Here is an 11,210-nt window from a genome sequence, read left to right on the forward strand (position 1 = left end):
TATAAGCCAAATGAAACGTGAATGGCTGGCAAGAATACAACTAACTAGAAGAGATGACCTGCCATATAAGATTCAAATGGATTATTAACTCACAGACTACGACTCTGACAGAAAAAGTCTTTGGAACAAGTGATAAACATAACCATGCAAAATCCGATATATTTGTTTTTATGAGACAGATTCTTAATAAATTGGAACATAAAAACAGAAATGTTGAGAACATTATAGTACGACTAAAAAATGTAAGGCATAACTTTAAAAATTTATTAAAAGATAAAAGTGGATAAAATTTACAAAATATGCTAAGTATTTGTTGTGCTTTTAAGTATCATCTTAAATTTATCAATTATTTTGCTGTAATTTGATGCATTTATATCTTTTTTTAATATTAATATTTTCAATAATTAATGCTTCTTTTGTGAAATTAAAGTAGAAATTGTTCCAAGCATAACATTTTTTAAGATCCTACAAAAGAATACTCTAATTTTATTAAATATCGTTTTATAAATGTTTTACCCCAGTCATTGTTGAATAAGATACGGTACCCAAAAACCCGAATTTGATGTTAAAAGTTCGTTGACTTAACAATAGAAAAATGAACACGTCTCTTTTAAGTTTAACTTCCGCGTCATACCAATTCATATTATAAATAGCTTCAGCTAAAGAATCATTCTATAATTAAATCGATTAGTTTCTTTTTTGTAATAACTTATTTTATAATTACCGCATCAATAATAAATTGTCCAATTGTGTTACATATCGTCAATATTATTAAGTTTATAACAACATTTATAAACAAAAAATAAAAGTTTTAGATGAAACGTATCTAAGTACTAACCAAAGCAAAGGCAGAGGCAATTAAAACAATTAAACCAACAACACAAAATCGTTGTAACACAATTACTTTTCCAAAAATTTTGCAATAAATATGAAGTAGTCTAAAAACCTCTTGATGATATATCATAATATGACGAAGTTTTACACTTCTCTTGTCCCCAATTTTAAATTTAACTTGATTTACTAACATTGTAACATGTCTTAAACGAATTATAATCAATTCAAACATGTACACAGGCGTAGCTACTCCTTCTATAAAGAAATTGAAGGTTGCAATACATAAAAACAATTCTTGTACAACCAAAAATCCTTCCAACCATGGTTGTAATTCATGCGGAATATAATAATTAAAAAACAAATAACACGTATGCGGATTGTTATTAAAACAGTTCTTCCTCAATAATAGTATATTCCAAAAAACTATATATGCGTATGGAACATAACGGGCATATTTGAAAGCCGTTTTAACGAAATTGTCAATAAAACGGAGCTCCGTTGGGATTCCAAAACGATTAAAATTGCTCAAATTATTCATTAGAATTATCAATTTTCCCCTTTCATTAGTATATGATAAAGCTATCAATAATAAATTTGTGTGCATTAAAAATACAAAAATATCCAATAAATATGATGAGAAATCTAGTTGAGGATCTTAAAAAATATTAACGCATTTTAAAATATTATCATTGTTTTATAAAAACTTACCATTTAATTTTTGTATGATCGGATAAATAGTCCAAATTAGAAATAAAATAAGAAGTAAAATGAACGTATTTTTATTATGATTTTTATTAAGAAAACTTTCAATTTCAAGAAAACCTATAGTTTTAATATACATCTTCTTCTATCTGTGGCAAAAAACGAAATGAATTTAAAACAACTATTGGAAATGAAACTATTGGAAACTATTCTTAATGTACTTTAACGATCGTGAATTAAACATTTTGAAATTACTTCTTTATCCATTTCTATGAAATACACTTTAATGATTCTGAATAAATGAATTAAATACTTGTATATGTTTCGATATACAAATTATTTCTTTATTCATTTTTATAATAAAAATGGTACCTAATTAAAGGGATGTGGTCTTTATTTATATTATCAAAAATTTTAAACCATATTGTTAGTTGCATAAATATTTCCAAGTATAACCTTAATTTGCTATGTTGCCTATAATGAAGATAAATAATTTATAAACTTTAGCATTGTTGAGATTACGATGCAAAATAGCTGGAAATTTGTCAAAGTCAATACGGTGGAAAGGTTTAGAATACTTCAATCACCTTAAAATCTAAAGTACTAAGTAGACAAAATTTCACGAAATGTGTTAATGCTGATTAGATTTATACAGTGCGCCTCAAATTGAAACTCCACCCCATGTAATTTGAAAATGGTTCGAGAAATTGTCATGAACCAAAACAGGTAGATTTTTGTTATTAGCCCGAAAAGTGTTATGGAAAAGTAGCTAAATTATAATGAATCAAATAAAAATACCACAATACATCATTTATATTGATTAATTAGTTTTTATTATATGAAAAAATAAATATTTCAGATTAATTTAGCACGCACAACTTTTGAAGGATGTCAATATCCATATTCTAGACATTGTGAGATGAGAACACGTTCAACTATGGAAGAGTTAGAAATAGTAGTAAAGGAGAAATGGAAGACCATCCTTTGAAAATAGATCAATCACAGAAATGATCAAATTTATGTATCCACGGGGAAGAAAAGTGTCGCTACATACATATACTAAAACAAGAATGGCACGAAGAAACTTCTCGAAAAGATTGACAAACCGCATATTTGGTGTCAATATATTACAAAAGAGATAGAAAAACTGTAATAATTGTAGAGGTATAACACTGCTAAGCACGACCATGAAAATTTTAGAACAAATAACAAACAAAAATATATAACCTGCAACATAACGGACACTAGATGAAACTCAAAATGGTTTTAGAACGGGCAGAAATATCTAGGACAATGTATTCACAATTAAACAAATGATAGATAAGAAACTACAAAAAGAAGGGACTTCTGGTGTCTAGGGATTATTCTGCAGATTACAAAAGTGATATATGATATTAATATTATTGTAGTAGTCTTTAAACACTTAAAGTGCAGTAATTTGTGGCAAAGGATAACCTGTACCAACTCAACCGAGAAGATAATAAGAAAAATTAAACAATTAGTAAAATCTACAGAAACTCCAGCAGAACGAAAGGGAAGTTTGTTTGTACAGGCTCCAGTAACACCATGATTTATGGATATCAGTGTTCTAAAAAAATTTAAGGAATAACTTTAAAAATTTATTAAAAGGTAAAAGTGGATAAAATTTACAAAATATGCTAAATATTTATGGTGCTTTTAACCATCATCTTAAATTTATCAATTATTTTGCTTTGATTCGATGCATTTATATCTTTTTTAATATTAATATTTTCAATAATTAATGCTTCTTTTGTGAAATTAAAGTAGAAATTGTTCTAAACCAAGCATAACACTTTTTAAGATCCTACAAAAGAATACTCTAATTTTATTAAATATCGTTTTATAAATGTTTTACCCCAGTCATTGTTGAATAGGATACGGTACCCAAAAACCCGAATTTGATGTTAAAAGTTCGTTGACTTAACAATAGAAAAATCAACACGTCCGTTTTAAGTTTAACATCCGCGTCATACCAATTCATATTATAAATAGCTTCAGCTAAAGAATCATTCTATAATTAAATCGATTAGTTTCTTTTTTGAAATAACTTATTTCATAATTACCGCATCAATAATAAATTGGCCAATTGTGTTACATATCGTCAATATTATTAAGCTTGCGATCAATAAGTAACCAGTGAAAATATCGTATTGCTTAAAAAGAATTTATAAACAATAAATAAAAGTTTTAGATGAAACGTATCTAAGTACTAACCAAAGCAAAGGCAGAGGCAATTAAAACAATTAAACCAACAACACAAAATCGTTGTAACACAATTACTTTTCCAAAAATTTTGCAATAAATATGAAGTAGTCTAAAAACCTGTTGATGATATATCATAATATGACGAAGTTTTACACTTCTCTTGTCCCCAATTTTAAATTTAACTTGATTTACTAACATTGTAACATGTCTTAAACGAATTATAATCAATTCAAACATGTACACAGGCGTAGCTACTCCTTCTATAAAGAAATTGAAAGTTGCAATACATAAAAACAATTCTTGTACAACCAAAAATCCTTCCAACCATGGTTGTAATTCATGCGGAATATAATAATTAAAAAACAAATAACACGTATGCGGATTGTTATTAAAACAGTTCTTCCTCAATAATAGTATATTCCAAAAAACTATATATGCGTATGGAACATAACGGGCATATTTGAAAGCCGTTTTAACGAAATTGTCAATAAAACGGAGCTCCGTTGGGATTCCAAAACGATTAAAATTGCTCAAATTATTCATTAGAATTATCAATTTTCCCCTTTCATTAGTATATGATAAAGCTATCAATAATACATTTGTGTGCATTAAAAATACAAAAATATCCAATAAATATGATGAGAAATCTAGTTGAGGATCTTAAAAAATATTAACGCATTTTAAAATATTATTATTGTTTTATAAAAACTTACCATTTAATTTTTGTATGATCGGATAAATAGTCCAAATTAGAAATAAAATAAGAAGTAAAATGAACGTATTTTTATTATGATTTTTATTAAGAAAACTTTCAATTTCAAGAAAACCTATAGTTTTAATATACATCTTCTTCTATCTGTGGCAACAAACGAAATGAATTTAAAACAACTATTGGAAATGAAACTATTGGAAACTATTCTTAATGTACTTTAACGATCGTGAATTAAACATTTTGAAATTACTTCTTTATCCATTTCTATGAAATACACTTTAATGATTCTGAATAAATGAATTAAATACTTGTATATGTTTCGATATACAAATTATTTCTTTATTCATTTTTATAATAAACGGGATGTGGTCTTTATTTATATTATCAAAAATTTTAAACCATATTGTTAGTTGCATAAATATTTCCAAGTATAACCTTAATTTGCTATGTTGCCTATAATGAAGATAAATAATTTATAAACTTTAGCATTGTTGAGATTACGATGCAAAATAGCTGGAAATTTGTCAAAGTCAATACGGTGGAAAGGTTTAGAATACTTCAATCACCTTAAAATCTAAGTACTAAGTAGACAAAATTTCACGAAATGTGTTAATGCTGGTTAGATTTATACAGTGCGCCTCAAATTGAAACTCCACCCCATGTAATTTGAAAATGGTTCGAGAAATTGTCATGAACCAAAACAGGTAGATTTTTGTTATTAGCCCGAAAAGTGTTATGGAAAAGTAGCAAAATTATAATGAATTAAATAAAAATAGCACAATAGATAATTTATATTGATTAATTAGTTTTTATTACATGAAAAAGTAAATATTTCAGATTAATTTAGCACGCACAACTTTTGAAGGATGTCAATATCCATATTCTAGACATTGTGAGATGAGAACGCGTTCAACTATGGAAGAGTTAGAAATAGCAGTAAAGGAGAAATGGAAGACCATCCTTTGAAAATAGATCAATCACAGAAATGATCAAATTTATGTATCCACGGGGAAGAAAAGTGTCGCTACATACATATACTAAAACAAGAAGCACGAAGAAACTTCTCGAAAAGATTGACAAACCGCATATTTAGTGTCAATATATTACAAAAGAGATAGAAAAACTGTAATAATTGTAGAGGTATAACACTGCTAAGCACGACCATGAAAATTTTAGAACAAATAATAAACAAAAATATATAATCTGCAACATAACGGACACTAGATGAAACTCAAAATGGTTTTAGAACGGGCAGAAATATCTAGGACAATGTATTCACAATTAAACAAATGATAGATAAGAAACTACAAAAAGAAGACACTTCTGGTGTCTAGGGATTATTCTGCAGATTACAAAAGTGATATATAATATTAATATTATTGTAGTAGTCTTTAAACACTTAAAGTGTAAGTAATTTGTGGCAAAGGATAACCTGTACCAACTCAACCGAGAAGATAATAAGAAAAATTAAACAATTAGTAAAATCTACAGAAACTCCAGCAGAACGAAAGGGAAGTTTGTTTGTGCAGGCTCCAGTGACACCATGATTTATGGATATCAGTGTTCTAAAAAAATTTAAGGAATAACTTTAAAAATTTATTATAAGGTAAAAGTGGAAAAGATTTACAAAATATGCTAAATATTTATGGTGCTTTTAACCATCATTTTAAATTTATCAATTATTTTGCTTTGATTCGATGCATTTATATCTTTTTTAATATTAATATTTTCAATAATTAATGCTTCTTTTGTGAAATTAAAGTAGAAATTGTTCTAAACCAAGCATAACACTTTTTAAGATCCTACAAAAGAATACTCTAATTTTATTAAATATCGTTTATAAATGTTTTACCCCAGTCATTGTTGAATAGGATACGGTACCCAAAAACCCGAATTTGATGTTAAAAGTTCGTTGACTTAACAATAGAAAAATCAACACGTCCGTTTTAAGTTTAACATCCGCGTCATACCAATTCATATTATAAATAGCTTCAGCTAAAGAATCATTCTATAATTAAATCGATTAGTTTCTTTTTTGAAATAACTTATTTCATAATTACCGCATCAATAATAAATTGGCCAATTGTGTTACATATCGTCAATATTATTAAGCTTGCGATCAATAAGTAACCAGTGAAAATATCGTATTGCTTAAAAAGAATATATAAACAATAAATAAAAGTTTTAGATGAAACGTATCAAAGTACTAACCAAAGCAAAGGCAGAGGCAATTAAAACAATTAAACCAACAACACAAAATCGTTGTAACACAATTACTTTTCCAAAAATTTTGCAATAAATATGAAGTAGTCTAAAAACCTCTTGATGATATATCATAATATGACGAAGTTTTACACTTCTCTTGTCTCCAATTTTAAATTTAACTTGATTTACTAACACTGTAACATGCCTTAGACGAATTATAATCAACTCAAACATGTACACAGGCATAGCTACTCCTTCTATAATGAAATTGAAAGTTGCAATACATAAAAACAATTCTTGTACAACCAAAAATCCTTCCAACCATGGTTGTAATTCATGCGGAATATAATAATTAAAGAACAAATAACACGTATGCGGATTGTTATTAAAACAATTCTTCCTCAATAATACTATATTCCAAAAAACTATATATCCGTATGGAACATAACGGGCATATTTGAAAACGTTTTTAACGAAATTGTCAATAAAACGGAGCTCCGTTGGAATTCCAAAACGATTAAAATTGCTCAAATTATTCATTAGAATTATCAATTTTCCCCTTTCATTAGTATATGACAAAGCTATCAATAATAAATTTGTATGCATTAAAAATATAAAATATCCAATAAATATGATGAGAAATCTAGTTGAGGATCTTAAAAAATATTAACGCATTTTAAAATATTATCGTTATTTTATAAAAACTTACCATTTAATTTTTGTATGATCGGAAAAATAACCCACTCTAAAAATATAACAAGACGTAAAATCAACCTATTTTTATAAATTGCTGTAAAAGGCGAAGCATGACTTTGATTAAAAGAATTTTCAATTTCAAGAAAACCTATAGTTTTAATACACATCTTCTTCAATCTGTGGCAAAGAAAGAAATGAATTTGAATCAACCATTGGAAATAAATCGGTCGGGTTAATCTTAAAATAATTATACTTAATGAGCTTTAATGATGGTGAATTAAAAACCATTAAAACATTTTGAAATCATTTCTTTATCCATTTCTGTAAAATACACTTTAATGTTTCTGAATAAAATAATTACATACTTGTGTGTTTCTATATATTATACAAATTGTTTCTTCATACGAAAAATAATAATGAAAAGTTTTTATTTACATTATCAAACTTTTTAAACATATCGTTAATTTGTGTAATTTTATGAAGATGATAAGAGTTTTGTGATTTAATGGGTTAATAATGTGTGCAGTTTACCAACTATAACTTTAATTTTCTGTGTTGCGTGTAATTAAAATACATATTTTAGAAATCTTAGTATTATAGAGATCGTGGTCGACAATAGTTAAATATACGTCAAGGTCAATACCATCGAAAGCTTTAAAATAATAATTAGTAATAATTTAAAATAGTTTGAAATGTCGTCATGAGCCAAACGCATCGATTTTTGTTTCTTATTAACTCAAATATTTTTGCATAATAAATTCTATGCAAAACTATGCTATTACTTTTAGTTTTCGGTGCGAAGCCTTGGGCGATTGATTTTGTTTAGAAAATATACTAGGAGTTTTATTAAAAAATTCATATTAAAGTAACTATAAATAAAATCACAGAGACAAAATAAAGTTCAGAAGTTTAGAAGAAATTTATATTTTGCTAGGAAAATTAATTTATATTTAACAGAATACAAAAACCATTTTGTTGAATCTGAACTTAATTTAGTTTTGTTTAATCTTTTATTTTTTATAATTTTTTTTGTTACTCGAGTAAACAGAGCTTGTATATTATGAAATAAACGTTAATATAGACAATAGAATACGACGTTAATAGAGACAATTGAAATGTGAATAGGAGGTAGACCCTTTTTTGGAAAAATGCTTGTTATATCTGCTTACAATGATTTTATTTATTACTAAATTTAACACCAATTGGAATCTAAGAAAAAGATTTGAAAATATTAATTTTGATCAAAGGTTGTCAACAACATACCGGGCTATAGGGTGCAATGGCATGTAAGATAGTATAGAAATGTCATCATTAGGATGAAAAAAGGAGTTAATAATCTTTTTAGCATTTGCAGATTTAGGGATAAAGACCGAGGAATCTTATGTTGACTGAACGTCATATTGCTACTGTATTCACTGTACTTGTGTCTGTAACTGAAATCTTTCCAGTATATTTAGTAGAAGTAATTCTACTGAATACACGACTTTATTCGATACTGTATATAGATGTAAACGCCCAATATTAACCTGTAGAAACAGTTGCCTATAGAAATGCTTTTGTTGAACGATTTCTGATTATTGATTTACTTATATGATAAAAATACTTAATAAGCACATAAAGCTGTAAAGTTATAATGAAAAATAAAGTTCTTATTCCCTTATTATAATATATTTAGAACAAGTTCGACATTTTATCTCATCAACAGTTGCATCTAATCAGTTCAAAAGTATAAATTAACAACAAAATAAAAAAGGTAACTGGATAATATAGATATTAAAATGTAAAAAAATTAAACGACACTCTTTGGAAGTAATCCTTATATTACTTATTATATTATTTATTATTATATTATTATCCTTTCATGATATCATTTACATTCTGTACATTAAAGAGGTATAGTTTGAAATTAATATCCAGTGGAGTAGAGACCCATCTATCAATTTGTTCAGGACCTTGTTTTAACCGCAATAGCTATAAAAATAATAAGTATAAATTGGTTACAAATTAAATTCACAATATAAAAACAAAATAACGCAATATTGCAATATTTCACAACCACATCATTTATTGTATCTTAGAAGCAATTGAAGGAACTGTGAGATGTATTCATTTATAATCGCATTATTGCAAAGTAATAAAGTGATTAATATTCCGATTAATATTGTAATTAAAGTTGTTTATTATTTAAAATGATGGCGTAAACAAACCAAATTTTATTAATACTCCGGTAAGCAGGCCAATAAAAGTTTAGACGAATTATTTTATTGTTTTATATACTTTAATTGGAATTAAAAAGACGTAAATAATAAAAATTTCATAACAGGCAATTTCTTTTAAAACAGGGAAGGGTCGACTTTTAACGTAACCGAAAATTTTTTGAATTAAAGGCCAACATTTTCTGAGTAACCTTATATTAGTCCAATTTAATGCATTTCATGGTTAAGATGAAATAATGAAATTGACGATGTAATAATTATTTGCCACAAGCAAGTAAAATGAATCACCACAGAGGCATTCATCCATTATGAATATTATTACGTATCTACATAAACGAAAGGCCGTCAGCTATAATTGACAGCTTCGCAATCATATTTCATTATTTCTATGAACATAATTACAATGCTCTTCAATGTTGTTAGCTGAATTTTCATGATGTTAAGAAGTACATAGATACTATTAACACAGTTCATAAAATACCTGCTTACACAATAAGTTTCGTACTGGCTTCAATCAAGAAATTAGTGAAATCGGCAATCGTCAATACAATATTGTATACAAAATCTTTGTGAAGATACTGATACATGGCTACAATATTCCAGCAGATTTAACATTGCATGATGCCATGAAGAAAACTGATTTTGTTCCTGCAGTAACTAAGACAAAAGTTCCTTTCTGGTTCTATACAGGAAAAAGATAAACGAGAACGACATGCGTAATAATGCGTAATTAATAACTAGCGAAAGCAACTTGTTAGATAGCATATAGATTTAATACTTAAATATCAGTCATTTTAGCAAGGTTGAAAACATAGGGAAAGTATACGTTAACTGTGACATGATCCTATTGCTTGTCTATTCGGAAAATTCCGTTTTGTGACACCAACAGGAACATGTCGAACTTGTTTTGCTCTAAGCTAACTGTACGTAAAACTAAAGCTAAAAGGATTTGTTACATAATATGTCACAAAATCAAAACACAGCAATCAAACGTTGGTGATTTTATTTGATTTACACAGAGTATGCCACTCTCGAAATTAACGGAGGGTTAATTATTTTAATGTAGAAAAATGGCCAAGTTGTATTGGCCATTTGTGATTGTACTAATGTGAAAATGTAAATGTTTCTCTCGGCTGAAGAAACAGCAAAAAGAGGAAGTGATATAAATTGTTCAATCCTCTTAAAATTTAGTATGATAAAGACTTAAACCTATAAAACATAAATAAGCCGCTAATGAGTTTATGGTTGCAACTGGAAAAGAAAAGCAGATTTAAGATTCAATTTCTTTTACGTGTGGGCGAGCTCAATTCAAAGCTATATCACGCCAATTTTCGTTTTCAAAGATATAAATGTTAAAATCAACCGTTATCGGTAGCTCTCTCCATCTTTCATAGGCGATATCCTTAGTTACTATAAAAAAATTATCTTGTGAATGAATGAAACACATTCTAAATAAAGAACTTGTTAATATGTGTATTTTTACAGATGGGCAACAAAAAGAGATTCTAATTTTATCATTCAAGATAACAATAATTAAGTCGAAAAGAAAATCGTAGTATGTGATAGGAAAATTAGTACTTTAATTATTAATTTTAACAATTAATTCTAAATAAAAATTA

This window comes from Onthophagus taurus, chromosome 1, assembly GCF_036711975.1.
Source record: "Onthophagus taurus isolate NC chromosome 1, IU_Otau_3.0, whole genome shotgun sequence".
NCBI classification, from domain to species: domain Eukaryota; kingdom Metazoa; phylum Arthropoda; class Insecta; order Coleoptera; family Scarabaeidae; genus Onthophagus; species Onthophagus taurus.